This window comes from Triticum aestivum, chromosome 2B, assembly GCF_018294505.1.
Source record: "Triticum aestivum cultivar Chinese Spring chromosome 2B, IWGSC CS RefSeq v2.1, whole genome shotgun sequence".
In the NCBI taxonomy this organism is placed as follows: domain Eukaryota; kingdom Viridiplantae; phylum Streptophyta; class Magnoliopsida; order Poales; family Poaceae; genus Triticum; species Triticum aestivum.
Window position 1 is genome coordinate 60,300,569 of NC_057798.1, and position 19,881 is coordinate 60,320,449.

Genomic DNA, 19,881 nt, shown 5'->3' on the forward strand with positions numbered 1-19,881 from the left:
TTAAGGCGAACCGGGAATCGATTTTACGGGATGGTAATTTAGCACGTCTGCTAGAGATGATTTAAGCTAAGACTAGCTTGGCCATATATAATTCACTCACGTGAAAGGCAAGATGCTTAATTGCCTGACAACTGACAGCACAGTGAATTTGCAACTGCGTGTGCATAGGAAGACGTGACAGACATGCGATAGTGAGCAGGCCACGGAGGCAGCCCAGGGTGATAGATAAGAGAAACCGCACCAATAAAATACTTTGAGCGCTGAGAGCATCCCATTCCGAGAGAGCTTTTACAATTTTTAGAGATGTTAACCCTCTTCTGATCTTCTCTTCCAAACCAAACTAACCCACGAGGCGTTGCACTTGCGGACTTCCCGCCGTGATCAGATCAATCCGATCACCGGCACTGCCCACCGCTACCACCGATCGATTCATTCGCGCGCCATGGCAGCTGAAACAGATCACCACCGACGCGCTGATCACGTCGTGCTGTTCCCGTTCATGGCGCAGGGCCACCTCGCGCCGTTCCGCTGCCTCGCCGCCCTCGTGCGCCGCTGCCGGCCGGACGCCCGGGTCACCTTCGTCGCCACCTCCTGCACGGCCGAATCCCTCCGCGCCCACCTCGACGACGAAGGCATCGCCGTCCACGCCATCCCCTTCAGCCCCGCCAACGCCAGCGTACGCTCCTTCCAGCGGCTCATCGACCTCTTCCTCGCCTCCGAGTCCCTCCGTCCGGCGTTCCACCAGTTCATCGTGGAACTCAGACGCTCCGACCCCCTCGCCGACGTGCACGTCGTGGCGGACATGTTCCTGGCCTGGACGGTGGACGTCGCCCGCGGCGACCCCGGCGTCACGCACTCCGTCCTGCTCACCAGCAGCGGCTACGGCTCGGCGCTCTACTTCTCGCTCTGGAACAGCGTCCCGCTTGTCCCCAACGACGAGGATGACGAATGCTTCATCCTCCCGAGCTTCCCGGACATCAGCGTCCACCGTTCGCAGCTCACCGATCACCTCGCGGCGGCCGACGGCTGCGACTGTTAGCAGTAATCTTGATTAGACTATTAGTTAGTGCATGCGTGGCTGTTAGTTGCGTAGCTGGGTCATGGAGATATTCCAGGTAGTAGTTGTTGGGCATGCGTTTCTGTTGGAGGCTCGCCGCATCGTGCGCACGTTGGAGCGCATCGTGGGCGTCGGCCAGAGCAAACGGATCACGCATGCACCAGAGAGAGGTGGGCAGCGTCGTGTGTGTACCTGTGTTAGCCCGGGTATAAATACCCCCGTGTACTGCTTGTTGATGCATCGGTGTGAGCCAGCGATGTAGCCATTGAAAAGATAAAGAAGATTAGGGCGTGCGTGCGCCCCGTGGCGGCGTTCGTGCGTCGGCCCGGAATTTCTTGTATCTTGTGTCTTCTTCTACTTCTAGCCGAGAGTGAGAGAGGGCTGCGGTTCCAACAGCGACGCGCGGTCCACCTTCATCCGCAGGCAGATCGCCGCCTTCTCACGTGCCGACGCGCTGCTCGTGAACACCGCCGAGAAGCTGGAGCCAAAGGGATTAAGCATGCTTAGGCAATGGCTCCACAATGTCCCGATATTCCCGGTCAGGCCGCTGCTCCGGGCAGCAAGATCGGCATTGCCGGAGAAGGCGACAACGACTAGCCCCATCTTGGCTTGGCTCGGCAAGCAACCCCCAGGCTCGGTGCTGTACGTGTCGTTCGGGTCGCTGTACACGATCTCCACGTCGCAGGCGACGGAGCTGGCAATGGGGCTAGAGAACGGCAGCGAGTCGCCGACATGAACGGCAGCGAGTCGCCGTCGTCGGGTCTGCCGGAGGGGTTCGTGGAGAGAATGGAGGCGGCAGGGCGCGGGCTGGTGGTGCAGTGCTGGGCACCGCAGGTGGAGATCCTGGCGCACCCTGCCACGGGCGCCTTCCTGACACACTGCGGGTGGAACTCGGCGCAGGAGAGCCTCGCAGCCGGCGTGCCGATGGTCGGGTGGCCGCTCTCAGCGGAGCAGTTCTACAATGCCATGTTGCTAGCGGAGGAGATGGGGGTGTGCGTGGAGCTGGCGCGCAGCGCGTCGGCGGCCGTGACGAGGGACGAGGTGGCGGAGGCGGTGGAGAGGGTGCTCGGCGAGACGTCCGGAGTGCGCGCCACGATGAGGCGGAAGGCCGCCGAGGTGAAGGAGGTGATCGACGCTGCTACCGACGGCGACTGCGATGAGTCGTCGCTGGGAGTGACCCGGAGGTTCTTGGAGGCGATGGCACGTACGCGATGATGGGATAGACGTCACGGTTCGATTGGCTGCATAGTGCTATTCGATTAGGGGTGATACGGATTCGATACTGCTCCTACCACTTCTATTTCCATATTTTCAAAACGAATATGAATATCAATACAGATGTTATCAGATATGAATGCGGATCGGATGTTACTCAAATACAGATACATATTGGATGTTAGTTGATTCGGAACGGATAGGAATAATAGCGACATATTGCTTAAGAAAATTAGTCGATAGGTATGTGACATTAAACAATCAACTTCAATGTACAATAAGACAACGATAAATATATCCACCAGTCGACTGGCGGTTTGCTTCAAATTCGCACGACTCGATAGCCGTCCGATCCGGATCCAACGGCCCGCGTCGCCCCTGGTGCGCGCAGCGCGGGTGGCGGTAGCCGTTACCATCGCTGTGTGTCGCTGACTAGTGGGTCCACTGGAACCGCCCATATCGCCCAATGCCACGATCCCCACTCGCCCCCTCTCGCCGTTCGCCCGCACTACTTCTTCTTCCTCTGCTTCGGGCCTGTCCATTCGAATCTCCTCTCGCTCCCCTCCCCCTCGTGCGCGACGGTTGCTGCTGGTGGCGCGTTCCGGTTCGCGGCGGATGGCGTCTGAATCCGCGGTGAGGAACGCATTCCCCGCCCCTGTTTTCCTTCCTCTTTTTGCTCCGCCGCTCTGGTCCGCCGTTGATTTAGGTTGGAGCCGTCGAATCTGGTAGATTGTTGTTCCTATTAGGTTAGATTAAGGCCGGCTTCTAATTTCTGAGTCGACGTTGAGCAGCCCATCCCCCATTCCCCCACCCATCCACCCGCCCCGCTCTGTATTTCCTGTTGCTCCGCCTCCATGCTTCGCCGTTGATTTTTGGTGCTCGGACTCTTTGATTCTGGCGGTTGTTGTTGCTAGTAGGCTAGGTTATGTCGCCTTCTAAGTTCAGTTTGAATATGGTTCGGACATCTGGTTTAATTTTGTGGTAATCGTGGGTGTCGATAGGTCTTAGTGGTGGTAAGTGTGGTTGGTTCTAATAGGGATTTTGTTATGGTGTTACTGTTGTGGATGTGGTTGTTTAGGACATCCAATAATGTTTGGTGTTTATGGATTTCAAGTTGTGCATCAGTGGATGAGGATTTAAAAAGCAACCCTAAGTTTTTTCACATAATGTTGTTTTATGTTGGTTTTGTTAGATGCGGTTTGTCCATTGATTAGGCTTTTGTGCTGCTCCAATTAGCTTGTTTACAATGCTTGATTTGCTTGTTATGTCTTGTTCTGTTCAATTATCATGATGTCTATATTGAACTTACCAACTATATTGCACTCAAATTACCAGATGCTTTAAACTCTGTTATTTATCAGTGTTGTCTTGTTATGGTTGAATTATCATGGTGATGGTTTTACACTTACCTCTGTCATCTTACCGTAGTTACCATAAGTTTTTGCTAGACTAACTATATGCAGCACAACGCTTATTTCTCATTCATTTTGTTTTGGTTGGGTTATTAATGAGCATGCGTGAATGCTATTTCTTATCATTGGTAATTTGGTTGTAACTTACCAATTGCATTATGCCTCAATTATCAGTCTCACATGCTTTTTATATACCTGTGCTATCTGTTTTACTTTTTTTAGCATGTGCGACCAATTTGCAGTTTGCTTGTTTCCTTTTATCAGCTGTATTATTGCTTTGTCAAACACCGGTTTTATAAACAATGTATTCCTTTTTTTCCTACGTGTCAGGGAGACAATGCCGAGGAAGCGTAAAGGAGATGGCGATGGAATCGATGAGGTTCCTTCGAAAAAGGCGAAACGCCCTCCTCCGCGGAACAGAGCCTCACCCAGCTCGCTTCTTCTAGCATGCAAGAACATGAATGATGACAGGAAGGGTGCCATTGATGATATGGATTTAACTAGCCTTCGAAATATCCAATGTGACCATCTATTCAACAATCTCAGTGTGTGGCTTGCTGATCTCTACGACCCCAATTCGCGTGAGGTGGTCGTACCAGGCCGAGGCAGGCTTTCGGTCAATGAAGAATACGTGCATCGTGTTATGGGTGTGCCGCGTGGAGGGAATGACGTCCCTTAAAACCTCCCATCTGAAACTGATATTGAGTTAGGGCTTGAGTTGTTTGGCGAGCTCAGATATGCCCCTAAAATGACTGATCTTGTTGATCTCATAAAGGGTTCTGAAAATTCTGATGACACTTTCAAGCGTATGTGGCTTCTGCTTGCGGGGAATACAGTCATTGCCCCGACCACCTCCAACAAAGTTAGCCCCCGTTGGTATGCTGTGCTGGTAAGTTTTTTTGTGAATATGTCATTTTCTTTCTTGTGTGCCTGATAACTTTACTATATGTCAGTGTGATAACTTTCATATTTTTTGTGGTGCATTCGGTGAACTTTAGTGCTGTTTTTTATATTGCAGCGTGACATCAATGGTGTTAAAAATCTCAATTGGTCCAAATTTATTGCTGATGAACTGCACAAGGCGCTGTTGAAACGCAAGCCTACCAGGGGTTGCCTTCTTTTCTACAATGTAAGTGACGATGGTTTCCTCTTACCTTCTCTTTTGTCATTTGTCATTTTCTTTGTCATTTTGTGGCTGATTTTTGTAAGTGTTTACCATGGCGCTTGTGTTTTTCTTATCAGCTATTGTACATTCATGCGATTGATCTTTCTGGACTTGGCATCGAACTGCCTGATGGTCCTTTTCCCATCAATGTATGGACAAAGAAGCTGATAACTCTTGTCCTCAACAAGGATGTTCAGGCTGACAAAGTTTCTTTCGGGAAACTACCGGTAATATATATCTATGTTTTTCAGTTCATAGTCTGCTTTGCAACTGCATTTTATTTTCATTGTTTTTTTGTTGTTACTTATCTGTGACGGCTACATTTTTTTCCAGTTGAAGCCTGAGTTTGGCATGAATTTCTGTCTGTTTGGTGGTCTGGAAGGTCTTGACAAGTTTATGCGTGTTCATACTGCCCCAAGCTGCAGTGAAGAGGTGAGCATGTAACCTAGTTTCTTGATTTTTTTTGCTATTTTATGTTCTTTCATTGGCTGATAAATTATTTTTTGCACCCATTGTGGTTACCCTGATTTGTTGCCAACTTGTCACTCTTTACTAATCTGGATGATTTCCATTGTGGCATATCCTCTATATAAAATAATAATTATGATGCAACCATGTGATAATTATTAGTGCAATGCCTTGATAACTTTGCAGCATTTCTGTGATAACTTGATATCATGATAACTTTTGGTTGCATTTATTATGATGATTGTAGCATTCCTGTGATAACTTGATATTCATGATAACTTTTGTTGCATTTTTGTGATAACTTACTAGTTATTTCCATTCTTTTTTCATTTTTTTATGTTGAACAGAAATTTGCCAAATCAACTCAGATAGTTGCTCGATTCACGTCCGCCATGGCTGGCATCCTAGGCAATCTTGTGGAATCAATCACCGCTTTAGATGATGAGGGCCATTCACATGCATCCCGTCAGCTAGACGCTGGATTGAACGTTATCTCCTCTGCCGCCCGTACGACGTCAAGGACTACGCGGTCATCGCAAGGCAGGCGGACAGAAAGTGCTGGAAAGAATGTGGCTGAAGATTCTGACAGCGATGACGATTATCACGGAGGCGATGATTCTGATTCTGACACTGACTCTGATGATGATGATGATGATGATGATGACTATCGAGTTGTTCTTTGTCGCCCTAAAGATCCTTTTGTTGCTTCAGGCAGTGGTACCGTGGATGTAGACATGGGCAGCGGTCCAGCTGATGATGAGACCACACATCTTGATGGTGCAACTGTCAAAGCCCATGATGGCACAGGACCAAATGTTGAAGACACCCCTGTCCGCCCTATCGGCAATAACCTCGTTGAGTCTCAAATCTTACTCACTAGAACATCTCATGCAGCATCCGTCGAATCAGGTGATCGAGGGCTTAGCCAACAAGGTCTGACAGACACGCAAGCTGAGGCGGCCACTGACTCTTCTGTCAAGCGGTGTCGTGCTGAGCTTTTGAAAAATTTGGCTTACCAGAGGCGCAAGAAGCTGAGGCTACCATCACCCCCCGTTCAGCTTCACCAACTATGCCATCACCCCACCGTCCAACTTCACCAGTTGTGCCTGCCAGCCCATCGCAAAGGCCGTCTTCACCAATTGCACTGTCAGCATCTGAGATTCATGAAGCTGTGAAGAAAGTTGTGGTCCAGGAGCTTTGTATACGCGTGGCTGAAAAGGGAACCGGTGCCTCCGTCCCACTGTCCACCTTGCGGAAAGAGGCCCCACGCAGGTGAATTATTATTTTCCAATGTCCTTCTTATTAATTATGTGCCTGAAACAACATGGTAAATACAGTTGTTTGAGTAAGGTAGTTTGGGTAATTTCATGCCGGTGATCAACTTGCTTATTTTTCATCTGCAGGGCCCCCAGCAAACAATCTGTTGCTGCTAAGGATTCAGGGATTGCACCAGTGAAAAGGTATTCAAATTGTTGCTTACGTTTATGTTCAGCAGTTATTTTGTTCTTGTTGTCTGATAACTCATGTTGATGAACATTGATAACTCAACTTTGCCCCCCTGGTAATTTAGAGTTACCAATCTTGATAGTTGTATGTGCTTGTAACATTTGGTTATTTTTTTCATTCAGTGCACCTATGAAACAAGTTGCTGCTGCTAAGGGTTCTCCAAGTGTACCAGGAAAAAGGTGTTCACATACCTATCTAGTTTGCAGTTATTCAAAAATAATTGTTGGTTTTTTTGTTCATATGATTTGATAACTTTATATTTCTAGTCCTTGGTAACTTTGTAATTTTTTCCTTGGATGCTACTTATACCTGAAGTATGTGACATCCTTTTTTGATTGAAGCATGTGGTAACTCAGGTTTAACAACATGTGTAATCTCACTACTACCCTTGTATACCGGTTTTTTCAGTCGTTCAAAAGATAAAAGTGCAGTGAAAAAGGTGAAATTCGCCAAGACCAGATCCTCTCCACGACTAAGGGCAACATTGTCGCAGACAACGTCATCAGAGACAACAGAAGTTATCCATCTTGATGAATCTCCCACGACGACATCTCCGTCTGAAAAAGCAGCAACATCTAGCGAGGGTGCATCTGATGCTGTTGCGGCGACATCGGCTGGTGTTTCTGATGACACTGTTTTTCAGCTAGCTGCAGCGGCAACTGTTACCGCTACTGTTGAAGATATCGCCAGCGTGGCTGTAGCGATTGAATGCGAAAATGAAGTCGTCCCTAATATAGCGCATGATGGAAGTGAAGGTAGTTCTGTTCGCCATCAAATTTGTTTTTTGTTTCTTGTATTTTTATGATGTTTTTTGTTGACGATGTGTTTAATCTTTTTCCGTTGTAGCTGAGAAAGTTGTGGGAAGTACCAGAGACAATATGCCTACTGATACGGCTACAACTGGAGGTGAAAAGAATGATGCCGATAATCCTGTTCTCACAGGTTGGTAACTTAATTTTCTTATGTTGATAACTTGTCTGTCTAATACATGTTAACTCAAGATATTGTTTCTGGCACTAACAAATACAATGTCATCTACAGGTTTTCCTGATGCCTTTTTTCCTTATTTCTATGTTACTTGTGATGTTTTGAAGCAGTAGCTGACCCTGCATTGGAGATGAGCACCCCTGGAGCTGGAAACTACGATGGTAATTTTACGCCACCCAGCTGCTCTCTTGGGCTGGATGCCATCTTTGGTGCGAGTCCTCAAGTGCCACCATCTACTGAAGCAACTGCAACGGCTCAAACTGCACCAATGTTGGCTCAAGTACCACCTGCAGCACCAGAAGCACCTACGGCGGCGCCATCTGCTCAAGTACCACCTGCAGCACCAGAAGCACCTACGGCGGCGCCATCTGCTCAAGTACCACCTGCAAAACCAACTACTGGCCCTGACGCCGTTCTAGGGCTCGCAGCTCCTGTTGATGCTGACTCGAAGGGCAAGGTAGTGATGAAAGTTACCAAGGCTCAACCAGTTGCTTGGGCTCCGCCACCCAACAACTCTGGTAAGTGAAGACCTTGTGTCTTCGCTTTTATGTCGCGAGAGTGATGGATTGAGATATGTCAGTGTTCATCGTATTGTTTTGTGTCTTGGTGTGCTCTTTTTATTTATTTGTTTGGAACTTTCTATCATTCCGTGTGTATGGATGAATGTAATAGTACTTCTATGCTTTGTGTGATGTAAATGAACATATGTGCTTTCAGTACCCGTAATATATATTTCTGTTGTGTCCGCTACAATATTTTGTACAATGCTAGCATAGACGATAAGTCCATCCTCCTCCCCCCTGGTAACTTTGTCAGTTTTGAAAGCCGATGTTATCTGTTACTGACTTTTAGTAAGCACGTGATACGTACATCTCGTATCATTGCCTATTTATTTTCCTTAATTCATTGTCATGCTTACAAAACAATACTGTACTCGTAGTTATTCATCTGAACTTTTTCATTACTCCTTCAATTTTTTCTAATCACCCTGATAACTCCATATGACATATCTTGGTAACTCAAATGTTCAAATCATGTCAATTTATGATCCATTGACACCATAACTCCAACCATATGCATTCTTTACCAATTCTGGGCTATACAATTCTTTTTGATCTTCTTTTTAACATGTTATGATGATTAGTTTATATCACAGCTGTTCCTCGTTATGCACCAGTGTTATCTAATTTGTTCCTTAAAAGGCCCATACATGTGTGCTGGTAATCCACATTCACATTGCCTGGTATCTTCTATATTGTGTTCCTGATAACTTCTTGTATCTTGTCTCAATTTTTAATACCTGTTTTTTTGCAACAATTTATGTTGTTTATCACTACTGTTCATGTCCTCATCGCTCTTTTTTTATTTAAGTAACACCGGAAGCTGGTCGTGTGCAAGTGTATGATGTTGAGATTGACGATGATGAGGTTCTCATGTGGTGGGAAGAATTTGAACATGGCAATCCAGCATTAAAAGGGAAATCTAATGTTCAAATAGGTGATTTTTTTCTGCTCCATGAACATTGCAACCCTTGCACAAACAACTTTCTTTGTTTTTTCAATTATGGACCACCACTTGATAATCAAAACATGTGGCAGTTGATATGTTTTGACCCATCACTTGATAATTCTTTCTCCCATCTGATGATAATTCATGGTTTTCCCTTTTTTCTGTTTCTACCAGACAACCCCCAAAGTCCAACATTTGTTACACTAGAGTTACCACCTCGCACAGAGCATTTAGTACGCAGTTCAACACCTAAATCCTTTATTCGGAAAGTTAGGGTCACCCACCCGTCCAAATACCTACTCCCACCTTTTGCCACCCTCACACCGAGCGAGGAGGAAGAGTACGTTTACAATGAAGTCATCAAGCATACTACTGATTCTAACTCTAAGATTAAAGAGTATGTTTCCATCCTTTTTCTCATCTTTCTTAACACAAATCATTATTTTGTGCGCCTTTTTTAAATGTATTTTTTAAATCTTTTTTTTCTTTTTTCTTTTTTGTAGTGTTAGGGTCATCAACATTGATGGTAGGTGGGTTACCCTTGATGAGCTTGCCAATTGTGTGAAGGGAGTTGGCCAACTATCAACCAGCATTGCCGAGTTACATCTTCGCGTTCTCCAGTATAAGGAAACGCCAAACAGGCTCATCTTCCCTTGGGTGCTCTCTGTGTATCTGTTGTTAGGAGACTTCAAATCCAAGTGTTTACTGAAGTATTTTCGACGGGACAAGTTTTACATTCTTAGTCACCAGGATCAGGTATGTTATGTTTGATGGATCTGGTAACTGTACAGTTAGTGTCTTGGTAACTTCCTGATAATATCATGTAACTTCCTGTTATTTGCGGATATTGTTTGTTCTTAATGTCATGATAACCTGTTTCATGCACACTGGTAACTTTTGACCTTTCTGCCCTGATAACTTCCTTTTCTAGTTGCCTCCCATGTGAATTTCATGACCATTTGTTATCTTGGTAATTTTGTTTCTTTTCCAACTACTTTTATGCTTACTGCCTTTTAAATTTTTTCAGCTGCTATTCCCTGCTTTGCAAAAGTTGGGCCGCGGTCCAGATGACGGGCATTGGTATGTGTTGTCACTAAATCTTAGGGCGAAGCGGTTTGAAGTTCTAGGTTCATTGCATGACCAAGATAGTCCTTCTCTTCTTGAGCATGCGACAAGATACATGAACGCAATAAAGAAGGCCTGGTTGATAAATTACAAGGACTCGCATAAGCAGATCGAGGACTATGAACTTGTGTACATTGATGTGTTGAAACAGGAAAATGGGTTAGTTGTGGATTACTCACTCTCTTTTTAACATCCCAACTACATGTTTGTCATCCCTGTTTATTTTGACCCGGTCCGAAACTCCAATTAAACTGATTTTGTGTTGTTTTTTTCATCAAAAATGTTTCAGCATTGATTGTGGATTTTTCGCCTGCACGTACCTTGAGGTGTGGGATGGCAAAAATGTTCCAGCCTTAACTCATGAACAAATTCCAGCTCTCCGGAAAATTATGACATTGAGGTGGTTAGATCATTATCAAAACAAATGCAAACAGTGGCGCTATCATCTGTTCGGCAGCGGGTGATGAGGTGATATTTTTTTTACTACAGTGTGATAAGTTCTACCAAACTGTGATGATAACTTTTTTATTTGAATCTGTCATGACAATGCCATGGAGCAAAGTGTTGACATGCTGTTTTACTATAGTATACACAGTCCAAAATCACTGACTATATGATATAATTCACTACTGTGATTATAATTTGTTCATAAGCAATTTTTAGAAGTGCAAGGAGGACTAATTTTTTGTCCATAAGTAATACAATGCAATGCTGGTAGCCTTCAAAAAATGTAGATATAAAAACATTGGCTTTTACAAATCCATGTCAATTCCATCATACATTGCTGGTAACTGGCATAATAATGTACTGATAGTTTGTTTAAGAAATAAAAATTTTGGATTTACAAATCCATGTCAATCCCATCAAACATTTGCTGCTAACTGGCATAACAGGGTACTGATAGCTTGCTTAAATTATAGAGATACACTTGCTTTGCATTACAAAGCCATGATAAAATCTACGATACAATGCTGATAACTGGAATGTTATGGGGCTCGTAGCTTGCACATTATGGTCCATGAAAAAAAATGCAGCCACCATCTTCCATTTTAATAGCACCTTCTTCATTTATCTTGCTAGGGGAGATTTGCATGTGCGTTTGTCATGTTCCAGACTCCCGCACACACCACATTTCCTTTTTGTCTTTGGTTTTGCAATCTCAAAACCTGATTACTTTCTTTTTGACTTTGGCCGCCCTTTCGTTATAGTCTTGGGAGGGTCTAGTATCAACTTTGCGTTTGAGGATGGAGCTGCACCAGGATGTGGGGGCTGGATGGAAAAAGCGTGATTGTTTTTGCTAGCATGTATCATCACCCGCACACTTTCTTGCTGTGTGGCAGGGTTACCCTGTCGCTGCACATTAGTAGCACTTTCTTGTTGTGTAGCGGTGTTCTCCTGTTGATTCACATTAGTGGCACTTGTTTGCTGTGTGGCTGGGTTCTTCGGATGTCTTGCATCGGGGGCGTTTTGGTGATGTGTGACAGGGTTGTCTTCATTCATCCGCCCCACATGTATCGAGCAGGGATCCGGCTGTCCTTGAAACGATCCTTTTGCTTCTTCCTTTTCCTTTCTTGCTTTTTTAAGTTGATTGTTCTTCAGGATTTCAAGCTCCTCCTTGAAATTATACAGGTGTTTTCTTGCCAATCTGGTCCCGTCATCTGTTAGGCAAGCATCTTTGGCCGATGCCTTAAATTCTTTAAGAATTGACGTGTATCGCATGACGCTTTTCCCCTCCTCTGGCATCGACTTCTTAATTGTCAGCTGTTCGAAATCAGGTTGAATAAGATCCTCCTCTGGATCCCAGGTCCACCTCTTTAGGATGTACTTTTCAGGTATATCGTATACCCCAATTTGGTCCATAACTCGTAGTACGTCCGCGCACAGTAGCCCGTCACGATCAAACTTGCAGCAACTACACGAGTATGTCTCTTCAACCATGTTTGCTTGCACATGGTAGTCCCTGTCTCCATATTTCGGTATTATCCCACGTACTGAGCTGACCTTGAAAGTACCATGATCCAATGCGTCGCATCTGTATGCTGATTTCACCTTCATCTCCACCTAGAACTTGCAAAACAAGTTATATGTGTATAGCCCCCACACCTGCATCTCCAGCGGGTTCATCGAGTACATTTCGGTTTCTTTGTACACTGTTTCCAACTGCTCTTTTGACACGCTAGCCATCACCTTATCCTGTATCGCAGTGTACAGTTGTGCGAATTCGACCAATGAGTTGTTTGGGTTGACATACTTCTTGAGCACAGAGTTAAATCCCTCACTTCTTGCCGTGGTCTGCAAGAACGGGAAAAAGTCGTGCATATAGTATACCGGGACCCAACACTTCCTGTTCTCCTACAGCCATTGGAAATGCTCATTGTCAGTCTAGCCATACGCTTCCATCACCACCCACCACTTGTGCTCAAACTCCTCAACTGCATTCATAATATAAACATGGTAACATCAAGTATTGGAGGATGGTAACATCTGTTTAATCATAGCTGGTAACTAGGAACACCAATGCTGTTTATAATTATGTCACACACACATGGTTACTTTAGTTGAAGGATCATGGTAAGTACTTTGTAGACAGGATAAGATTTTCTTTTCCAAAGCGAATACAACTCTGTGTGCGTAGTACAAGCAACATTTTTAACTAGCAACAAAAAGATACTCATATCAATCAGACTAGCTGGTGATTAAAAAGTTTTGTTGTAACTAGTGGGGTGAACAACTGAAATGTGTACATCAAACATGGACATTATAGGGGTAGTACAGAAAGCAACTAATGTAGGTAATTTTGTTATAATCCTCTGGTAGCTTGTCACTTTGTTAGATGGTAACTGTTGTTATCATGCATCTAAACCAATTTTCTATATGCCCATTTTTCTGTGTTTTAAGCTAGTGAGGGGTGGGAAGTAAAATACCAGTCAGGCTGTTGTCAACACAATCCTTGAATCCATTGTTTAGTGGGTCATTGTCAGCCATCAGCTTTCCAAGCTTCTCCTGTGCTTTTTTCATTATATGCCAGCGGCAATTCCTGTGTACTATCCCGATGAACACCTCATCAATAGCACTCCTCATTGCAAAATCTTGATCTGTTATTATGTTTTTTGGCGCAATTCCACCCATTGCATGCAAGAATGCATTAAACAGCCACACAAAGTTACCAAATAGTTCGTTTCGAACAAACCCACAACCAAATTGGATCGACTGCCCATGGTTATTAATGCCAATGAAGGGTGCACAGGGCATTTTGTACATGTTTGTCATGTATGTTATGTTAAATGAGATGACATCATTGTATCTAGCATATGCCCTGCGCGACGCACCATCTATCCAGAATAAATTCTCCACTCTGTCCTCATCATCAAGCTTTATTCTCCAATAGAAATCTGGATCTTGTGCCTTCATATCTTGGAAGTACGAGATTGTGCTCCCCACATCAGCATGGCGGTACTCCATCCGGAATTTAGCTCGCTGGTTTGCGATGTCCTTTGTTGTGTATGGTACATCTTTAGGATTCCCGTAGAACCATTCTATTAGTTGCATCTGTCTGGCTGTCTCTATGTTGCATCCGTGCAATATCTTCAAGAAGTCATGCTCATCTTTTGGAATGTTCCTATGTGATGATAGGAACTTTGTCAAGGACGGCTTTCTTATTAGAGGGTGGTTGTGGTCGTCGTTGAAGCGTTTGACTCTCCACCACGCATCCGTGTGGGTGATGTAAAGGTGGGCCGGACATCCCGACCTCACAACCTTCCCTCTTTTCCTCTTCTTCACGATGCCTTTTGGGTCCTGCACATCCTCTGTCTCTTCCTTGTTTGTTTTTGGCTTGCCGTATTTCCCACAAACCAGGAGGACTCTGCTTACAGTATTGTCTTTGATTGTTTTTTTGTATTCCACTCTCATTCCAAACCCATGTCTCTGTGCATATTGCCTGTAGTGTTCATAAGCTTCCTCAAAAGTATCAAACTTCATCGTTTCATCAGGAGGTTTCGGTGTGGAGTATGCCTCGGTATTTTTGTCTCCCTGTTCAGCATTCTCTCCCCCTGTTTCTGGACTCGCTGGCTCGCTGACTGAATGATCAAAGAAGCTTTCTCTCCCCCCTATGCTGCTAGTAGTCGGTTCTTTGCTTGTTTCTCGAACCATCGGGATGCTTCTAGAAGTAGCACCTGTAATGTTTTTGAAAGATGTTATTTTGTGTTATATTTTTTTGCATGCCAAAACTAGTGGTAACTTGTACTCCAGTTGCTTGGTAAAGTTTGCATGCATTAAGATGTTTTTTGTAGCTGTAAAGTGAAAGCATGTAATTCCAATTGCAATACATATTGCATGATAATTCGTATGCAGTAAGTGAGGTAACTGTGCCTAAATTCATTGTAACCAGTGAAAGCATGTAATTCCAATTGCAATACAGATTGCATGATAATTTGTATGCAGTAAGTGTCGTAATTGTACCTAAATTCTTGGTAACCTGTGTGCATCAAGCTACGTCATTTGTCAATTGTTTCATGGTCAATGTGATAGTTGTAAATAACCTAAGGTGGTAGTTGCAATTCAAGTGCGATGGTAACAAATTTGCGTACAAAATTGTGGTAGCATGGTAAATGTTTTACCTTCATCTGTTTTGGTAGAACCAAAGCTTGTCGTGTGTGCATATTCACACTGTTGGTTTGTCCCCACACCACTCATCATGACATCCACATTACCCCCGTTGTCATGCGCCATTTTCTTGTGTCGTAGCACCTGCTAGTACATATGATTGCACCAATTAATTTTCCACAATTACTAGCAATCTTGATTATTTTTTCACAACAACTATATTTTTTTCCTTCTAATGCCATGATAACTTCTGTTTTATAATAGGTATCGTTTTGGCAGTAACCAGCATATGGGAGTATGGCAGCGAAAGTTTCTATGAACCTCATTTCATGAACATCATTTTTTATCAAAAAAGAATGGTGGCAACAATGTAAATCAACACATGGTATTCTTGTAGTGTTTTTAGCACCTTTGGTTCTGAGTTTTTCCTGGTAATTTGTAATGAATTAGCATGATAACTTGTTCTGACATGGGTGTGTTCAATATATAAAGGAAGAAAGGGATCTTTTTTTATGTTGAATAAGTCTTACAAGATGCTGATTACTCAATGCACACACTCTGGTAATCTATTTTCAATCGAGATGGTATGTCTGTTTTAATGAGAAAATTCATACATGTATTTTCTAACTTGACTGTAAAAGATGAAATTTAGTCCATCTTTTTGTTGGTAACCTGACTGAATTTGAGTGGTAACTCAATTTCAACATAGGAATTACACACATGTAGTAAAAATACTACCTTTTTTGCATGCTTTAGTTCTTGTTGTTTTTTCCCCATGTTTTCCCCCCTTGATTTTATTGGTATCAAATGCAAATGCAGCATGGGTATAGAGGTTGAATCACTTACCTCCTTTCTTTTTTGACTGACTATGACGAAATTTGGACGAATTGATGATAACCCCTGTGATGCTCTTGTGGTAAACCGGGGCCCTCCCTCAAATCCTTGTGTTTTGGTGGTGTTTTTTCATGGTTTCCTTTTTTTTGGTGGATCTGATCTAGCATCGATGTTGCCGGCGATGGTGGCGCGTCGGGGAGAGAGGAGAGAACTGATCGGCGCATGTGGCTGTTTCTTGCGATGGAGGTAAGAAACTAGATTTTGGGTGGTAAGTCACGTGCAGGAGGGGGGAGGTGGGCCAAATTGGGCCTCGATGCGTTGCACGGGGAAGGACGCAGTAGGGGGGAGGTGGGCCTAGCGAGAGAAGTCTGGGTCATGGGTGGAGCTGCCGAATTGGATCACGCGCGGGGAGGGACGCAGGTTCCCGATCGTGCGGATCTGTCGCTAACCACCAGTCGGCTGGTGGTTAGTCGCATCCATAAGACAATGATAAATAGGTTTATCAATAAATACTAGTGTAATGCATAGTAATTTCTAAATTTAATCATACAAAGAGTAAAATTTGACTACTTATTTGGCTTTTATGTTTGATAATTGGCATATTGGGCTAGAATTTCAAAAATTACCTCCCACAATCTAATTCATATACGGATATATCCACTTCCATATCCATATTTGTGTCAAAATCTCATACAATATATTTTTTTAAAATTAAATTAAATTCGGATACAGATAATTTCCATTTTCATTTTAGTTCCGATGCAGATGTTTTGGACATGAATAGGCATTTTCACGAATATGAATATCGGATATTTAGGATTATCCACTACCAATTTCCACCCCTACTTTTAGATCATGAGAATTTTCATGTGTTATCAGATCAAGTTGTATATGAGAATTCAGGGACAATTGAGTGTAAAATCGCTGCACCGGTGAGTTGAGTTAATTCCATAAAACCACAACAATTATGTTGTCGTTAGCGAAAAACCATCATTTTATATTTTTTGACACACTACAGACGCGCGGACACTCATCTAAAATGCACCGAATGTAATGTTAATCGGTGACAAAAACACTGGATTCATGTTAACCATCGATCTACACACACAGATGCCACATGACCATCCCTAATATTAGGACATCTTCATAGCTGATCCACAAATTTTCTCCCACATCTGTACGTGGAGAGAGGGGGACAATCAAAGTTTTTCAATGAAAGACCTTGGTGAAGCTGCTTACATATTAGGCATCAAGATCTATAGAGATAGATCAAGACGCTTAATTGGACTTTCACAAAGCACATACCTTGATAAAGTTTTGAAAAAGTTCAAAATGGATCAAGCAAAGAAAGGGTTCTTGCCAGTATTACAAGGTGTGAAGTTGAGTCAGACTCAATGCCCGACCACAACAGAATTTAGAGAGAAAATGAAAAATATTCCCTATGCTTCAGCCATATGCTCTATCATGTATGCAATGCTGTGTACCAGAACTGATGTATGCTTAGCAATAAGTTTAGCAGGGAGGTACCAAAGTAATCCATGAGTGGATCACTGGACAACAGTCAAGAATATCCTGAAATATATACCTGAAGAGGACTAGGGATATGTTTCCCGTTTATGGAGGTGACCAAGAGCTAGTCGTAAATGGTTACATCGATGCAAGCTTTGACACTGATCCGGACGATTCTAAATCGCAAACCGGATACGTGTTTATATTGAACGGTGGAGCTGTCAGTTGGTGCAGTTCTAAACAAAGCGTCGTGGCAGGATCTACATGCGAAGCGGAGTACATAGCTTCTTCGGAAGCAGCAAATGAAGGAGTCTGTATGAAGGAGTTCATTTCCAACCTAGGTGTCATACCTAGTGCATCGGGACCAATGAAGATCTTCTGTGACAATACTGCTGCAATTGCCTTGGCAAAGGAATCCAGATTTCACAAGAGGACCAAGCACATCAAAAGACGCTTCAATTCCATCCGGGACCAAGTCCAGGTGGGAGACATAGAGATTTGCAAGATACATACGGATCTGAATGTTGCAGACCCGTTGACTAAGCCTCTTCCATGAGCAAAACATGATCAGCACCAAGACTCCATCGGTGTTAGAATCATTACAGTGTAATCTAAATTATTGACTCTAGTGCAAGTGAGAGACTGAAGGAAACATGCCCTAGAGGTAATAATAAAGTTATTATTTATTTCCTCATATCATGATAAATGTTCATTATTCATGCTAGAATTGTATTAACCGGAAACATGATACATGTGTGAATACATACACAAACTTAATGTCACTAGTATTCCTCTACTTGACTAGCTCATTAATCAAAGATGGTTATGTTTCCTAACCATAGACATGTGTTGTCATTTGATTAACGAGATCACATCATTAGGAGAATGACGTGATTGACTTGACCCATTCCGTTAGCTTAGCACTTGATCGTTTAATATGTTGCTATTTCTTTCTTTGTGACTTATACAAAGTTCCTACAACTATGAGATTATGAAACTCCCGTTTACCGGAAGAACACTTTGTGTGCTACCAAATGTCACAACGTAACTGCGTGATTATAAAGGAGCTCTACAGGTGTCTCCGAAGGTACATGTTGAGTTGGCGTATTTCAAGATTAGGATTTGTCACTCCGATTGTCAGAGAGGTATCTCTGGGCCCTCTCGGTAATGCACATCACTACAAGCCTTGCAAGCAATGTAGCTAATGAGTTAGTTACGGAATGATGCATTACATAACGAGTAAAGAGACTTGCCAGTAACGAGATTGAACTAGGTATTGGATACCGACGATCGAATCTCGGGCAAGTAACATACCGATGACAAAGGGAACAACGTATGTTGTTATGCGGTTTGACCGATAAAGATCTTCGTAGAATATGTAGGAGCCAATATGAACATCCAGGTTCCGCTATTGGTTCTATGTCATGTCTACATAGTTCTCGAACCCGTAGGGTCCGCACGCTTAACGTTACAATGATAGTTTTATTATGAGTTTATAATTTTTGATGTACCGAAGGTTGTTCGGAGTCCCGGATGTGATCACGGACAAGACGAGGAGTCTCAAAAAGGTCGAGACATAAAGATTGATATATTGGAAGCCTATATTTGGATATCGGAATCGTTCGGGTGAAATCGGGATTTTACCGGAGTACCGGGGGGTTACCGGAACCCCCCGGGGGTTAATGGGCCTACATGGGCCATAAGGGAGAAGAGGAGGGCCGGCCAGGGCAGGCCGCGCACCCCCTCCCCCCCTAGTCGGAATATGACAAGGAAGGGGGGGGGGCGGCGCCCCCCTTTCCTCTTTCCCCCTTCCCCCTTCCTTCTCCAACAAGGCAAGAGGGGGGAGTCCTACTCCCGGTGGGAGTAGGACTCCTCCAGGCGCACCCCTAGGGGGCCGGCCGCACCTCCCCCCTCCCTCCTTTATATACGGGGGCAGGGGGGACCGCATAACACACAAGTTGATCTTCGTGATCGTTCCTTAGCCGTGTGCGGTGCCCCCCTCCACCCTATTCCACCTCGGTCATATCGTTGCGGTGCTTAGGCGAAGCCCTGCGTCGGTAGAACATCATCATCGTCACCACACTGTCGTGGTGACGAAACTCATCCCCGACACCCTGCTGGATCAGAGTCCGGGGATCGTCATCGAGTTGAACGTGTGCTGAAGTCGGAGGTGCCGTACATTCGGTACTTGGATCGGTCGGATCGTGAAGACGTACGACTACATAACCGCGTTGTCATAACGCTTCCTCTTTCGGTCTACAAGGGTACGTAGACAACACTCTCCCTTCTCTTTGCTATGCATCACCATGATCTTGCGTGTGCATAGGAAAATTTTGAAATTACTACGTTCCCCAACAGTTAGTAAGCTTATTAAGTCATTTTGGAGGAAAAGAAGCTAACCCTAAGTCATTATGGTAAGCATATTGGAGGAAATAAAGCTAAGTCTAGGTCTTTATGCATTTGTTAAGCAAAACACTAGAGACACTTACCGT

The 19,881-nt window shown here is 44.1% G+C and overlaps 1 pseudogene; it reads left to right on the forward strand.

Annotated features, from left to right (window-relative positions):
* Window positions 1-354: 354 nt before the first annotated feature.
* On the forward strand, window positions 355-2,381 carry LOC123040421 (UDP-glycosyltransferase 92A1-like; annotated as a pseudogene).
* The last annotated feature ends 17,500 nt before the right edge of the window (window positions 2,382-19,881 follow it).